Raw genomic sequence first — 17552 nt, 5'->3', positions numbered from 1 at the left:
AGCTGCATGGGTTGCTCCTCGTCAGCAGGTGAGTCCGTTCCCTCCTCTCTCCACTCGAGAGAGGGGAGTCCAGTCGAAACTCCAACGACTCCTACGGACCGTCGCCCATCTCCAGTCCGCCTGCCAAACTCCCGCATATGGTCGTCTAGACTGATACACATGTTAACCAGGGCACTTAACGATTTAGGAAGCTCTTTAGTGGCCAACTCACGTTTGACGTTCTCGTTTAAGCTGTTTAGGAATGCTCCTCGGAGCGCCTTCTCCTCCCAACCCGTCTCCTCGGCCAGGATCCAAAAGTCCACGGAGAAGTCTGCCACGCTTCGCCGGCCCTGCTTTAAAGTAAACATGCGATGAGCAGCACTGTCAGGGTTAGAGCCTTTGTCAAACACACACCGAAATTTGCTCAAAAAATCACTATATGAGATGGAGGGTTGGGCGCTCAGGACTGCTTGAGCCCAGAGTAGCGCTCGTCCAGTCATGAGCTCCACCATGAGGGTGATCTTGGCGATATCAGAGGCATAAGCTCGAGTCTGCTGCCTAAAAATCAGAGAGCATTGAGCCAAAAAACCCCGGCTCTTGTCCAACTCTCCACTGAATTTTTCAGGTGTAGGGAACGTGTGTTCTCGCCGAGGCGGAGGCGGAGATGGAGGGAGGGGACAGGCCGCCGCTATATTTAGGAGCTCCACAGGTGGTTGTGGTGGTGTACTGGGCTCTGGTGGTTGAATGGGTGCCCTAGGTGTAGCAAGCAACATAGCTTTCAGTTCAGATACCACCTGTAGTAGCGCGGACTGCTCCTTGGCAACGTGCTGCAGCATCTGTTCATGCCGCTCCAACCGTTCAGCTTGAAGCGCGAGCTCGCGCTGGACGGGGGTTGAGTCCGCTGAGTCCATAGCTGGCTGGATTGTTCTGTCACGGGTAATGGGGGAAATACAGACTCAGTCGCGGAGCTCTGGATGCGAAGCAAACAGTGCGTTTATTTACAGTGCTCAGAACAGTCACAAAGCGAAATACAAAAATCCACGGTGATCCTCTCCAATCTCCCAGGGGTGTGCAGGTGAGTCTCCCAAGTGATTATCTGAGTGTGTTTCTCCTCCGAGGGCTTAATCCAGCGGACTCCTTCTCTCCAACCTTCTGCTCCGTATTGCTTCCTCCTGTAAACAAGTGACGACAGCTACAGGTGAGAAGGGTGCCCGGCTAAGGCTAAGTTAAGGAAATAAGAAAACACTCTTCACTACCGAGCCTCCAGTACAATCCAGCGTCGACTGCCATCCAGACACCTAGTTAAGTACCTCAGTCCATGACGAGGATGATCAGTGACAGCTGGATGGCAAATTAGGTGCAGGTGTGTCAGCCACTGGGTGGAGGAGGAGAGAGAGAGAAGCACACACATACACACACACACAGGTCGCTCCGGGAAGGACCGTCCGACCACGACATGATGTGCTCTTTGTGCTTTTCTTTCCTGTTTAGTAAGTATGCATGACAAAATGCTGCACAACTGATAGAAATAATATGGAAAATTTGAAGAAAAAAATGCAAAAAAAATATACATGTATTGACAGTGACTTGTTATTTCACCTTCCTTAATTCAGAAGGGAACGTGCGATAATGCAGTGTAAACACACTTCTGCCTTAATGCAGAGCAGCTGGACGAGCCTGAGAGGTGGCGTCCAACCGTTCAAACATGATATAAAAACATTTACACACTGTGGTGGAACTCTGTTCAACCTTTTTTTTTTTTTTTTTTTTTTAAATACAAATAATACAAATCTACCAATAATATCTGGTGCCACACCATATACACACATAAGCCACAAATACAAATTTATTTTACATTGCATTGTCTACTAATACACTGTACATTATCAAAAACTGACTATTTTCGGTGCACACTGGAAAATTGCATACTAGTCTGATGCACACTATTTGTTTAAGCTTAGCTCAGGGGCCTTTTATCTTGACTGGTTAGGTACAGTGTACAGACCACTCCTACAACTGTGCATGATGACAGAATGAGGACGGGAGTGGAATAAAGGTTTACACTGCTGCAATTACATAATTTTGTTTGTGAATGAGGATCTGCCCGTTTAAACATTGTGAGTGTAGACTGATAAAAGCTGAAATCTGTTGGTGTTTGGGTAAACAAACATTTGTAGGAGGTGTAACAGTTCTACAGAGAGAGAAACTGTACAAGTGTTGTTAAAAAAAGATTGTACTGTTTGTAAATGCAAAACATATAAATTTCATAAATTGAAATTTCGTAAATTATTCAATCAGCTTATCATCTGTGTTCTAATAAACCTTAGTCTGTCAGACTTTGGCACAAACAAAACTAATCCTTAAATATACATTGTTAAATATGTTAAAGCCTATTTCAAGGAAAAGGATTAAGTATACTGCTGTCTAGGTATTTTTTTTTAAAATATTTTCTTTAAACACACATTCAGACATTCTCCCCATAGCTCCATCAGAAAAACCTAACCTGGTGTAATCTACCTATACATGTATGGATGCTATGAAGAATATATCTATGCTTTAATCCTACTTTATGCATGTACAAAATGCATTATAAACATCTGGTTCACAGTGTAAGTCACGAACCTACCTGCAGTAATATGGCATCATCATCTGGAACTTAAAAAAAAAAAAAAAAGAAGCATTTTGTTGTTGTTAAAATTACTTTTATTCTAATCTAACCTTTGTATTATTGTGCTAAAACAATCAGAGTTATTCTCAGGCAGTCAATCTCTGGCATGTGTGCATTTGTGTGTATTGCCACATGTGTCTTTTGTTAGCAATGTAAACTTCATTAAGTTTCAGGATAGCAGCGTAGTAAGTCTAACAAAAGGCATTTGTCGAGAATGCATGCATCCCATTTGACTGTCTTTTGTTTAAGTGAGCAAATTAAATATCAGGGCTAAGACAGGAGCAGCACAGTCAGTTAATTATGTCTAATAAATCTTGGTCCAAATTGCCCTCCAGGGGTGGAAACGGCTGCCGGGGGATGGAGGAACCGAAGTGGCACTTTGGTATTTGTTATTCTACCTTCAACAGATTACGCACGCTGACTTGTCATCCTTCATCCAGTTGGGCAAGTGAAGTGAAGGGAGAACGTCAACACGCCGTTGGTCACTGCTTCTGTTTACCTCACTATAGCCTGCGGGGGACACGCGCTAATCAGCATCCAGCAAAATGCTCTGTAATTGGCTGTGTTTACTCTGTTTTAGCATGATTTCATGCTTGATTGGATTGTCGTATCCCATTTGAGGAAAATGGTCTCCCACTTTTTGTGCATGAGATTGTGTGTACATGGGTTGGTCAAATATGTATATTTCGAGCTGTGTGTATGTGTGGGACTGGAGTGAGGTGCCATAAAGGGTGTCAGATGAGGAAGTATAAAAGTTTTGTTTGTAATCATGGTGGTTTTTCCCCACAATCAAATCTGTAAACAGGACACAGACTTTAGGATTTCATTTTCTTTCACCCTACTTGTCACTATTTACACTTAACATCACCTCACCTCAACTCAGTACAAAATATATCACTCTGACCACAATGTACCTCAGATGTAAAGAAGGAATATCCTGACATAAGTATGTTGGGGTTTTAGGCACATATATGCAGATCATGTGGGCTCTGAGGTTTGTCTCCTACTGTAAGTGCCCATAACACTCAGCTCTTTGTGCCTCTGTATGTAAAATGAAACTTGATAAATGTTCACCACAGTGTTCTGGGTTGGAGTTAAAGTTCTTTTGTGAAATAGGTATGTACCGTATCCTGCTACTGCATGTTTGTGTTGGAAAAAGGCAGTTCAGTGGATCCAGAAGTAAGCTAAAGAAAACTTTAAGTTAAACTTTCAGCCAGGCCCTCTCAGCCTTTCTGTATTTGTAAAAAAAAAAAAATCCTAAACATTATTCTGACAATAAAAAAATGCTGACAACAAACTTTATCCTGTAATAAAGTTCAGAATATGCTAATGAAAAGAATAAAAAGCATTTCTGTCACATCTCTGGAGAATTTCAGAGATATTAGTTCACAAAGGGTTCTTAATGTTTTACTCCCTTACACCCTGTTTTTAGCCCAAACTAAAACCTGATATGTCTTTGAGGTATTTTTTAGTCTGTTAATACTTCATTTGAGAGACATCCGAGTGAAAACAACTTGAACTGCACCTTTCCAGAGGCTGTCCATGTTTGAGTTGGGAACTATAAAGAGGGGTTGGTTGGGGTATAACTCAGATGGGATTTTGCCATGAGGTAAACTGGCAACAAACCAATGATGGGGAGATGTCATAGATATGATTTAGAGGTTGGTTTTAGGGGTGCAGTGAGTAACCTAGACAAATTCGTACAGATCTTGAGAGGGACATAACTGCGGTGATTCTGAACGAGAGAACTCAAAATCAGATCAATGAGTAACTTGAGGCCTATAGGATGGACAAAAATAGCCTCTGTTGTGAAAACTGCTACTAGCTTTAGTGGTGGTTGTACTAGACAGATCATTTTTATATAAAGTTAGCTTATCTGTAAATTAAAAGTACTTAATTAACTGACGATCAACTTATGTAATCTAAAATATAAAAAAATTAATAAAGCACTGAACTCACAATGAAAGCATAAATTCTAAGAGCAATGAAAAAAGTTTAACAATGAGGCCATAAACGTACACTTATGCAACTGAGAATCTTAAGTAATTAAATAAAATGTGAAGCGGGCAGTAAAGAGGATTGTTAGTGAGTAGGCCATGGAGGGTATTTACACTCATTATTGAAATTAACCTCATCCAAATATCTCTCTGGGTCTGCTCCATGGCTGTGGTGCAGTTAGATTGTTGCTTTAAAAAGGAGTTATTTCCTTAGGTTTCCTTCTGTTGTTATTATTATTACTCATATCAGTGAAACTGGCAAAGGTGTCGCAGGGTTTGCAAACTTACCAGATTTTCCCAGCCATTGACTCTAGTAGAGTAGACGTCTCACTTACATCTTTGAGTCATGAGTAAAAATGTACACTACTGCACAAAAGTCTTGAGTCATCCATAATTTCTTTCTATCTTGCTTCCGAAGAGCCAGACGTTCTTGTATTAGTTTAGCAATAGTTTAGTGGGGTTTTTTTTAAAATTTGTTAAACCACTACATACTGACACATTTTGAGTAATTCAACCATACAACACCTAGGGAAGAATCAGTGTTTTGTCTGCAGATAACGAACAGCTTAGCACAAATACAAATTCTGCTAAATTCATCTGGATTTTATTTATATAGTGCCAAATCACAACAACAGATTGCTTCAAGGTGCTTTATAATGTAAGGTAAAGACACTACTGTACTAGTCTATACAACTCTAAAGTGTATCCTTATGAACTTTGTTACTAGCAGCATATTACAGAAATGCCTCATTTGTGCTAACATATTTAGTTGAATGTACAAAAAATGCCAAAGATAACATTTGACAAGCATGAAATAGTATTTTTGCATTACAATATGATTCTAAAAAAGTTATTAGCTAAAAACTAGACATATCTTGGTCCTTACAAAATCTGAGATGATGCTTCATCATCATTCTGGAATTTTGGCTAGCTTTGCGTTAGCAAGCACACATGAACCACACATGAACTGATAATTGTAGTGCAAGTGCAAGTGGAACTGATAAGTGGAATCGATAGTCAGGTAGGCTAACAATTTCAAGGAATTTAACTTCTGGGAAACAATTCTTCTCAATTTCCATCTCTTGTTAGAGGTCAGCACAGACGACTACAATGGTTCTCTTGTAGTTTGTGGCTGAATTTCAGTCATTGGTGCTGGGGATCCTGTCAAAATTGATGCAATTATGCACATAGAAAAGTGCCATCAGATTTCAAACCACCATGCAATACCATCTGGAAAGCTTCTGATTGGCATCAGCTTTCTTCTTCAACATGACGATGATCCCAAACCCCAATGCAGTAAAAGCAAATAGCTGGGTAGAAACACAATAAAATCAATAAGCTAATCACGGACGTTCCCATAGCTTGGACCTTAACATTATTGACCCAGTGTGAAATCATCTTGACAGAGAACAACAGGCAGCTAACATCCAAATTAGAGCTTTGATTGTCTTTCAAGAAGCCTGGGGAACTATACCTGAAGACTTTAATACTTAAATACTTAATACTTAAAAATTTTGCCTAAGAGCTTCAAGGGTATGTTGAAGACTAAAGGTGGAGATATGAAATATTGACTTTCAGGCTCACTGGAATAGCACAGTTTTATTGGCTTATATACTGTATTTCTATGTATGTTTCAAAATACCAATTTCCCTGGCAAAATGAAAAGAAATTTGTGTTGACTCAAGACTTTTGCACAGTATTGTATTCCTGTTCCAGGGAGCAGTTGGTTGTTTTTCCCCCTTATTTCTCAACTGCATACACTTACTGTGTAGATAATTTGGATTTATCGAAAAAATAAATAAATTAAAACTTAAATTAGCTGATGGTTAACCTTTATTCCCTCAACACATGGCTTGTCCTCTAAAAAAGAAAATGGTCCAAACTGACTGACAAAACATGCAAAATTGCTATTTCATGGATTCGTTTCAGTGCTGGTGTGCGTGCAGTTTTTGTGTTTGCGTGGGGCAAAAAGAATAACTGAAACACCTTACAGGCTGTAGAAACAATCTGTAACATTTGTTTAAGCCATCTTTCTCACTCACACATAGATGTCAAAGTAAATGGAACATTTAAAGGAGCTGAATAACAGAATTAGCTAATGTATGCTTATAACATTATGATATCATGACAGCATGAGAGCAGAAGTCACTGGTTACATGTGGGCGATGCAGCAACATTTGGCAAATCCATTTTAAGTAAACATTACTAAGAGAATATCTCCTATGTGTTGATATTCATACACTTACTTTGGTGGGAACAAAATGCAAATGGGGAGGGGGGAATACTGAGAATATTGTCCAAAGGTTCAAACTTCAGATGTTCATGGGTGAGGGTTTTTTTTTTTTTAGCCATAGGGAATATGGGGGAGATTCTGAGGAATTCCATGCTTTGACCAGTAGCAACCATTTTTGTGACATCCTATTAGCATATTTACTGATGTCATTACTTTGGGGACATGCCTGAAATCTATATTTCTTATTTATAGTTGTTACATTTGTTTGTTTTGTTTTGTGTGACCAAAATAACACAAATCAACATTTCACTTCCTTAGATGTCCAGCAATGCACTAGTCAAGTGTGTAGATCATCGAATGAACAGACACATACACACAGTTCACTTTTAACTTTTGTGTCATGGGATTAGAGTAGTGTCCTGGATCTGGTAGTGAACCCAACACTGTCCCAGCTTTGTTGGCATGGGTGGGAAAAACACTAAGCCACAATGACCAGGCTTGTCAAACATGTCCTCCAAACATGTCATTCTGAATCCCCTTCAAGAGCTGTGCTGGGCCGTGCTACCCAGGGCCCTGTTAACACTCCAAACATTCAGAGTCAGAGACCCGTGTCCCCAGCCGTGCTCTTTAAACAGTTGTTAAAACTTACAGTTTTGCAATGTCAACAGCCTGAGAACGACCCTTCTGGGGCTGCTACTGCACTATATGCACAGTGGAACCCCAATGCAGAAAGGGAAAAGGAGAAAAAGACAGGGAAAGGGTGAAGGACAGGGAGTGTGAGAGGAAAGCAATGGATGGATGAAAAACTTCATGCAGTGGCTGTGGTGGCCCCTGCTCTCCTCCTCCTGTCTACTTCATGAAGGATCTGATTGAGAGACAGACCAACCCAACTCAGACCCATTCAACCAAAATGCTCCTACGCCCCTGACCTGCTGTCTAAACCCCCTAAATTAGACTACTGAGACCCTAGGAGCAAGGCTTAAATTACCAGAACCTGTGAAACCTTGGCAAGCCTCATCACCCTGAATGGAAATGCTGTGCAAATAAAAGCAGACTGGCCTGTCTTCGCTCTCTCTCTGCCCACAGATGGATGGTGAAAGGCAACATGAGCCTCCATGGCAGAAACTGGAGGAATAGTTAGCGGGTTTCCCTTCTGGACCCTATAGATCCCAGAGTCTACGTTAGTATACCCCATGGAAAGTCTAACCTGTCTAAGGAGTGTCTGTTGTTTGCCAATGCAAGCTCATTCTGAAAGAACAAAAGGAACCAAAAGACTCACGAGGTGACAAAACAGTGTGAATGATGATATACGTCGAACCAAGGTGAAAATTTGTCAACCTACCACTTAAGGGATGCATTTTGATGACAATTTAAGGGATATTTTAAAGGCTGCTCTGGGTAAGCCCCACCACCCCGCTGATATCCTACTCTCATGTCATCCAGAGGAAAGGGATAGCACAGAGGATTTCCTCTTTTTAAGAGAATGTTGGTGGCAACAAGACATGTGGTAGGCCACCCAACCAAATCATTTTACACTTACGCTGTGATGCTATTCATGCATCATGGAAGCTAAAAACACATAAATGCAGACTTCCAGAGACACACAAGCATTTCTCCACACCTCTACACATGCTCAGCTGGCTATTGTCTGTCATACATAACAAGGTTAGAAGAGCCTGCAGACAAACAGATACAGAGCAGGTGAGCTCACTAGACAGCCTATGTGCCTGTGAATATTTTCAGGCACTGGCCATGTATATGGAAACTGAGGCAAAGGGTGATGGCAGGGGGTAGATTAGCACACACCCCACAGTGTGATCAAAAAGGAAAATAAAAATGTATTGTGGACGTAATAGAGCAGAATCAAAATTGGCCCCACTGGGCAACAAGAAATGGCCACCACTTACATGCATGAAACCCCAGACTTTATGCAACTCTTTTCGTTCTTATTAATGTTTTTTTCCCCTTCATTCTGGATGTGATGAAGGAGAAATGTAATTCATCTGTGAATGTGTGAAGCCAAGCTTCCTCCCCTTCCCTAACGTAAGGTGTCGGAAATAAGAGAAATGATTATGGAAGGAGAAGGGAAAGGAAACTTAATGGGAGGAAATCGTTTAGACTTTTCAGTCATTTTAATGTCCTCATGTCTGTTTCAAATCATCCTTGAAGGTACGGACACACTAGTCTATCATAGACAGGGCTTTATTGCAAACCTGTTCAACGCACAAGTTTTGTTGTTGTGCATAACAAAATATATTCTTAGAAATTGCAGATTCATTGAGTGCAGTTTGGAATGTGGAGTTATGGTTTGATGTCCTCCAAGCCACCTGAAAAGAAACTGGTGTTATACTGTCCTCATGTTAAAAATAAATAAATAAATGCATAAATTCTGGCTTACTAAACAATGTACTGTAAATGCATATAATGTGGAATCCTTACAATTGTCTCCAGAAAAAGCCCTCCAACCTTTCTTTTGCACATTAAGACACCCTGGAGTCAAAACTTCAGCTGCTGCCTCTGCTTGTTCACCCTGCCTGAGGCCCTTTGTCTTCTAAAGACCTGTTTGTTCACAAGTGGAGCACAGCAGGTGTTTGAGGAAAGTGCAATGTGGAATTGTGCATCCCACTGCTGCTACAAGACTCATTTATTGAAATGTTCTCCATTTCTCAACAAAATACACTACGCTTTCAGGCTAGTGTGTACTGCTTCCTCATCACGAATCTGTAAAAGTTGCCAGTGGTGGAAAGGCACATCTTAAGGGGAATGCAATTCCCCATAGAAAATACTACTATAGTCTGTTCTAAAGCAAATTATTCAGCTGCAGACCTTCATTTTACCTGTCAATAATGTGCTCATAATTGGGAGGGATTGTGCATTTACAGTAGGTCTGCTCCTTAGTCCCTGCTCCTGGTTCAGGACAACCTTTGCCAATAATAAAGTGGAACCCAATCAAATCAAATAGACCAGTGGATCTTTACCGAGTAATTGGGGATCTGTGTAATCGTTAACCTTGGCTCAATGTAGGAAGTTAATGAATCAAATCAATACCTCTCTCTACTGATCCATAATTATTTGAAAAGAGATGAAAAATTAAACAGGCCGAGCCTATGAGGTTATCATGCCATGCAATTAGTCCGCCGTAGGGAGATTATGTTACCTAGATACCATTGGGGAAGTATAATTTCTCTTACAGATGGAGTTTTTTTTTTTTTTTTTTTTTTTAATGAAGAGTGCAATTACCTAAATAGGTCAGCCAAAGACACACTGCTGCTGTTGCTGCTGTTGCAATAGCAGCAGCATGCTGCCTCTTAACATACCTGAGAGAAAGCTCATGGAGAAAAGAGAGAGAGAGAGAGAGAGAGAGAGAGCACTGTCTGCAACTGTTGCTGTTTCCTTCACTATCGTCCTCTTCTTTTTTATTGTTTCTCACTCTCCTACTGAAGCTCCCTGTATGATTTTCTGGTTTCCCATAATTGCATACATTTAAATCTTTGCTAAGCAGAAAATTAAACTTTCCAAATGTTTTTTTCCAAATCAATTCGGTGATTTGTCATGAAAACGACATGTGCGGTAAGCCAAAAAAAGTGCCGTCTACATGAAATCAGCAAGACAGGGATCTTTTTTCAACACGTCTTTGTGCTGTCCCGCCATCCACTGTAATACATTATGTTGTTGATATTGTCATCATCTATGTGTTTGATTTTTCTTACAGTTCTGCAACCACACACCAGTAATACTTGATTTTTTTTTTAATGAGTGCAATTGATAGAGTTTATTTTTGTATACAATATACATTTTTCCACTGAAGTTTGAAAATTACAAAAGACAATAATACTTATGGGAAGGAGTAGAATATTAACCCCTGTATTTTCTCGGACGCCACTCCACTGTATGATATCTCGAGATTCACTTAGAAGCTCGTTAAGAATAAATAAAAGCATTACACCGCCAGCACTATTGTTATGCTGTGAAATTGCCATAACCACTTCTATTTTGTGTTTATATTTTGCTATGTGGTTGCAATTAGGAAAAACATATAGCATACACTGAGCTCAGAAGGGCACTAATACTGACAAGCAGGTAACTCAGAGTGGGTACTCCTGTAGTCCTAGCCTTATAGTCTGCGCTGAAACACAGACTACAAGGTGATGTAGCTGTAATAAAAACTGCGTGGCGTATAAAGAAAGTGAATTAAAGAACAGCCGTGAAAGGGGGCCACCTATAAATACGTTTTTTGTTACATCTGATCCAAAACCAACCCTGCAAAAGTAGGTGTTAATCTCTGCATGCACGATATGATTGAAAGGAAAAAATTGGCACGCGCATCCTCTCCTCAACACGGAACGAGTGACCTTGTGAACCGCCAAATGGTGCCTGTTTCAGGTTCTTAATGTGGCAGGTGCCTTGATCACGATTCAACCAATTTGTCAACAAGCGCTGCTTTCCTGAAACTTGGCAGAGACTGCATCTCAGATTCCAAGTTGAAACTTGGACGATCACATTCCGAAGCTGGAGGAGTTTTATTTGTCTGTGATATACACCTCTTTGTTGTTGTGCTTGAACTGCACTGAAAAAAAAAAGCACACTTTACCATCGCACGGGGGAAAACATCAGATAATACTTCAGGTATCCCGACAGAGAGTAATTTGATCCAGAGTGATAAGATCTGCAAATGACAGGGACGCCGTATTCATCCTGTCTTTTTTGATGGACAAGCTCTGCCCAACCCTCCTACACACTGACACATAGGAAATATGTTTCAGGGAATGACACTAGCATACCCTCTTACACTTAATCATTGTCAATCACTCGGCGCACTTGGCTCATTGGGTAATAGGAACAGATCCAACATCACATCCCCTCCAATCTGTTTGGCTCTCGCACGGGAGGTGCATGCTGTTTTCATGCCTGTGTGGGATGGCTTCAAGCTGTTTTCTTATCAAAAGGCCCATTCAGACATTCTCTTTGAGAGGCATCGCAAACCTCAGATCTCACAGCCTCCGTTCAACCACATGTCTTCATTTAAGAGGCCAGAATCAGATTTGCTGCCACGAAGAGCTGTCACTGTTAAAGAATGGGATGTGATTTATCATTCTAAACCACACACAGAAAAGATAACCAGAGCGCTAGCACTTGTACGCATATGCGCACGCAAGCACACACACGCATCCTCGCACCGACTCCCCACCCCTTCACCCTTACACCTCACATAAATACCTAAAAAAACAGATCAACACATGCTCTCAAGCTCACTCATCCCCTGCCTCAATCACTCCTATATGTTTTCGCACAAAACCACAATTTCACACAGAGGCTTTTTTGCCCCGCACTCTTTTGCAGCGAAGAGTTGGATCACATGCTTTTTACAAACTGCAACTACATCACCTTCCACCCAGGGATCCTGTCTAAACGTTCTCTTTTAAACCTCCACTAACAGTCTCATCATTGATTTTATGTCTGTGTTTTTTTTCCTTCTTCTTCCTCAGGTTGTAAGCAAGCAAACACAGCTGAACCCTAACACCCTGTGTCCCACTGTGTCTCCCTCAGGGTGTTCTCATCACAAAACAGCTCCACAACAACTCCAGAGTGAAACACCCTCAGCAACACAGGCCACAGAAAGGCAAAGGTGACAGGAGCAGGTTTTTTCACCATTTCAAACGTACAGAGCCATCAAATAAACTTCTTGCTCTCTCAACATTGGGAGGTTGAGCATAGTTACTTCTCCAAAGAAGTAGTTTCTCTTAACTCTATCCATTTCTCACTTTTTACCCTCCCATTTCTCTTTCTCTCACAATTTCTCTCTCGCGCTCTCCAGTTGCTGCTTATTATTTCTTTGTGGAAGAGTATGTGATTGCCAAGATTGCTTGGTGGCTGTCTCGTCTGAAGTTGCCTGTTTCAACACGAAGGCAGAAAAGACTCAGATTCTCCACTTTAGATCTCGCAGCCTCTTTCTTCTACTTGCCCTTTTGTGCTCTCTCTCTCTCTGGCGCTTTTTTGTCAACCGTCTCGGCGTATAGTGGTTTCAGTGGGGTAAATAATCATCATAAGGTGTGTTTGGTGGGGAGTGAGGGGTGTAGCGAGGAGACTAAACTTGCCAAAGACTGCAAGTGTACGGCTCGTCTCCACTCCCGTCCCTGTTAGCTCAGCCATTTTTGAGCGGTCAGGCTGTCTTGCCACAATCACACGCTGGCGCCACAATTGCCTAGTCCCAACTGCAACCCTTTCACTGTGTAATGAATACATCCAGAAATAAACTAACCACTCGTGCCCCGCTGCTTGCCCCCTGTGCGCATATGTACAGAAGAAAGACTGGAGTAATATTTGCGTTGTGCCGTGGATAGTGGTAAGCTCACCTGGACGTCGCGTGGCGATGGTGTGGTTGTGGTTCCAACACAGAACCGGTCAGTGAGAGAGAAATGACCACTGGCTGGTGTCACCTTCTGGTGTGATCGTGCAGATCCCTGGTTGAGGAAATGTTTGAGAGGAATGAAGATGACCAAAGAGGAAGAGCGGTGTTTACGACCCCCTCAGAGATGTTGATGTCGAATTTTACTCATTTTAAACATTGTACTCATTTTAAACAGCACGTTCATGCAAAAGATATGTACGTGAAGACATGTTGAACATTTTGCTGTTCAAGCAGCAGAGTGTAAGAAAATGATTTTTGTGTTATTCAATTCTGGCTGCATGTCTGTTTAAATGCCACAAGAGATAAATATACCTGCACCAAATCCAGTCTTGATTGTGCATGAGGAGGTCGGATCAGAGCAGTAATTTTCCACCTCTACACTCAGCCTTCTTGAGTGTACCTTAAAGGGTGTTTCTATGAAGCGCTGCATGGTTTTATATGTTTGTGTGTGTCCACCGTATGTTTATATGCTTGCATGTATTTTGTCTACATTTGGATTGCTGTTTCTTTTTGTCTTCTGCTGTGCTTGTTCGGCAGTCGCTGCGCTCCTTCATTTAAGCTGTCGTTTGATTTGTTTATTTTCATCTCATCTCTCTAAGCAAATAAAAAAAGAACACCTATGAAATCAGATACCACAACATTTATTTTGCATTTCCATCTGTAATAAATGAAACCAATTAAGCCGTACTTTTAAATTAGGGAGGAGGCAATCCTAATTTTCTCCTTAAGTGCGGTTTCCACGGCAATCAGAGGCCTCTGCAGGGGGTCGGGAATGGAGGCGTTGGGTGGGAGCGTGCACAGCAGGGACAAACTGACTGAGTGCAAGAGCCTACTGCACTCGCAGCTGAATCTTCTGCTGGCATGCACTTTCTCTTTCACATACACACGCATATGTCGGTGCGCACACACATGCACACTCAGAAACTCCGAAGCAGTCAACATCACACAAACACTTGCACATATTCTCTCTGTTTATTCAGCCTTATCTACAGGCTTTATGTGAAACTGAAGGTTATAAAAGTGCCCGTATTTATCTTATTGTTGTCACTTAAAGAGATGATGGTTGAGTGATTCACACAGTGATTCTCATAGTCTTTCTAATATGTATGTCTGACGCTGAGACATCCTCTTATGTGTCGGCCTGTTCTTCTTATTTTCCTATGAATTAATTTGTCCCCGGGCAAATGTGGATATGACAGCTTCCTCAATCTGTTAGCAGAAGTGTTTACGGTTCCAGTCAGAATATTAGGAAACTTGGCCCTGTGTCATTGTTTCTTGTCACGTCTGGCTGGATTCTCTCTTTTGCTCTTACGAGTACGAACTGTGATTTTTAAACAGACACATTTTATTTAACAGCACATGAAAATAAGTTGCTCTTTGTTTTTCAATGTATCACATTTCTGGAGAAAATCCGCTTCGCCTGAGACGACAGAAGACTGGAGCTGTAATTGAGAGGGGAAAAAAAACACCTTTAAATGTCCATATATTGAAATAAGTGCTAAGCGACATCAGACAGTTTCATTTTGCACAACGACTTCCAAATTAATAAACAAACTAACTGAATAAATAGAAGCTGTGCTGAAATGTTGACCATGTAAACAGACATACAAGCAGGCTGGCCAGTTGTGAGTATTTATAGCGTCAGTTTGGCAGCTGTTAGAGGAAGCTCAGCTTTTCAAAGTGTTCTGTAGTTTGAAACAACACGGATACGTGTTTATGCATTTTTCTATTTAGTGTTACGTGAAAACTGAAGCTGAAATTTTGGATCTTTTTTTAAGTTTATGTTTATTGTTTCAACATAATTCATCAGCTGGATTTATTCATGTAGACTAAAGTAAAAATACAGTGTTTTGTTGAAATGAAAGGGCAATTAAGGATAAATTAGCATTTTTTTCCCTTTTTTACATTTATTGATAATGCAGAAGGTTTGAATGAAAATGCAACTCTTCCCTTCTCATAGTTGACAGAGATGAAAAAGTAAATCGATTATTAAGATGTAAATTTCACTTTTTGTATTTATGTATATTTTGCATTTTGTTCTTGACTAATTGTCAGTGTATCTTAAAACATCCACTGCAATCAATGACTAATCAATGACCAAAATTTAAAACAAGAGAACATAGGAAATGTTGCATATACTCAGTCAGTATCACATGTTGTGGTCTGTCATACGAAACTTCAGCCAAGCTTTTTAAATAGAAGACTTCTTATTCCAACTTTACTTTGGCACCTCAACAGAACTTTCCCTGTAAACAATTAAAACTTTCCTCTTGAACATGACTCTGATACCTACAATTTATCTAGTCTGGCAAGCATTTAGCTTTTTGGTGACAAAAAGATGGAAAGGAAGGAGGGGGGGAAAAAAAAGCTGGCATTCAATCTATCACACCGGATCTGACATAGCTGTCTTATAGTTTGAGAAAGCAGCTCAGACACAACAGTTGCTAGTCAAACAGAAGTATTCCACAGGCGGAGGAAAGGAAAGACAGAGGCACGGAGAAAGAGAGGGATGAAAAGAAAAAGAAAACGCACAGGCCTTCCCTCGGAAGGGTATTCATAGAGTCAGGCTGTTTCAGGTTCATCTCTCATTACTCCTGGGTGCTCTCTCAAGCTTAGCAGAAATGGATTACGCGACACAAAGAAAGGAATAATCATCCCATTCTCCTCCTCCTTCTCTGATAAACACACACCACACACGGGCACACGCGGACACTTCCACACTTCCATACATGCACTCACAAACATACGCACACTCCCCTTCCAGTTTGTTGTTTCGCCATACACACTGACATACACGCACTGAGGGAGCTTTGTGTGGCTGTGAGTCGCTGAGTGTGGCGCTCGTTCACTGACTGCATGCCAAGGGACTCGTCAATTATCTCCCCAAACGCACCCAGTCCTCAGGGGGAAAAGGCAGTGAGGGAAACGTCCCTGTTTTTGAGGGAACCTGGAGTTTGCAACATTCAGTTGAGTGACAATACATTCACGCTCTAATTCTAGGCTAGCAAATGTAATGTTTTTCTCTATCTCGCCCTCTCTCCCGCTATCTCCTTTTCTTTTTTTTCTTTGTCTCACTCTTTTCTGCTCTCCTTGTTCTTCTTATCATTCCAACTTTGAGAAGTTGGAGCTCCTAAAGGCTTTAGTCAGTGTGTGTTCTGTGTGGTTTTGAGTGGATTTTGAGCGTCTGTTTATGATTGCTTGCTTGCGTGTGTGTGTATGTGTGTGTGTTTGCATTAAAGAGTGTATGCTTGCAGTTTGATCTTTTTTATCTAATGTAGGCAAGGTAGGTACTCCCTAAAGATTTTTTTCCCAAAGCAAATTTAAGAAATGTCTGGAAAAAAACAAACAAACAAACAAACAAACAAAAGAAAAAAATAACAATGTTATTATATGTTATCATATTCATAATTAATTGCGCAACGATTAGCATTTTCTCCTTTCAAGCATGAAGCATAGAAAAACCTTAGCCCTTTGTAATAATATAAACAATCACACCTAGCCTTTCATGATTTCAAAGTTTTCACTGAGTGTACTGTCATACAGAAGTATTTTGATTACTTTTTGACTGACTATATTCAACATTTTTGTAACAGATGGCACTTATATCTTTACAGTTTTTTAAGCCTCGAGTCTAACATAAAATTGCTATGTGTTCTGGCAGTCAGTAAGCAGATTGTCTCAGTGAGAATGGCTTTAAAAAAAAAAGATGTCCATGTCCGTGTTTGTCTTGCTAGTGTGACTCACTATATCTGTGAATTCTGGGCTGTGAGGCTACTTCTACCTGGTTAAATTAAAGAGAATATGAATAATAGATGGAGAGAATGACACTTCCGTCGCCAGGGGTAATGAAAGACCGACTCCTAGCTCTCTCTTGTCATTCCTCTGACTCACCGAGAGCGCTAATAAAGATGACACTTGACAGCTAACGAGACCCATCACGGTGAGGACATGCCCACATACACATAGAAAGACAGAGAGTGAGACTCTAAAAGAAACCGTACGAAAACAAATGGACGGCAAGAGTCGAGAGGGCATCTAACCTTGAACCGGCCAAAACACCTTGGTGTACTGTCAGGGACCAACTTAAGGTTTAGCCTTTTCTTTGAACTGTTTTAGAGAGTCAGCATCTGACCATCACTCAGGGACCTGCACAAAACAGAGGAGTAGGGAGAGAGGCACACACACAGCACACAGAAAAAAAGAGACTGAGAGAAATAGAAGATTTTTTTTTTACATTATATGTGTTAAAAAAAAAATTATATATAT

Source organism: Haplochromis burtoni, unplaced genomic scaffold (assembly GCF_018398535.1).
Source record: "Haplochromis burtoni strain Fernald_Lab_line unplaced genomic scaffold, NCSU_Asbu1 Contig_63, whole genome shotgun sequence".
NCBI lineage: Eukaryota > Metazoa > Chordata > Actinopteri > Cichliformes > Cichlidae > Haplochromis > Haplochromis burtoni.
Note: the sequence above shows the minus strand (reverse complement) of the source record.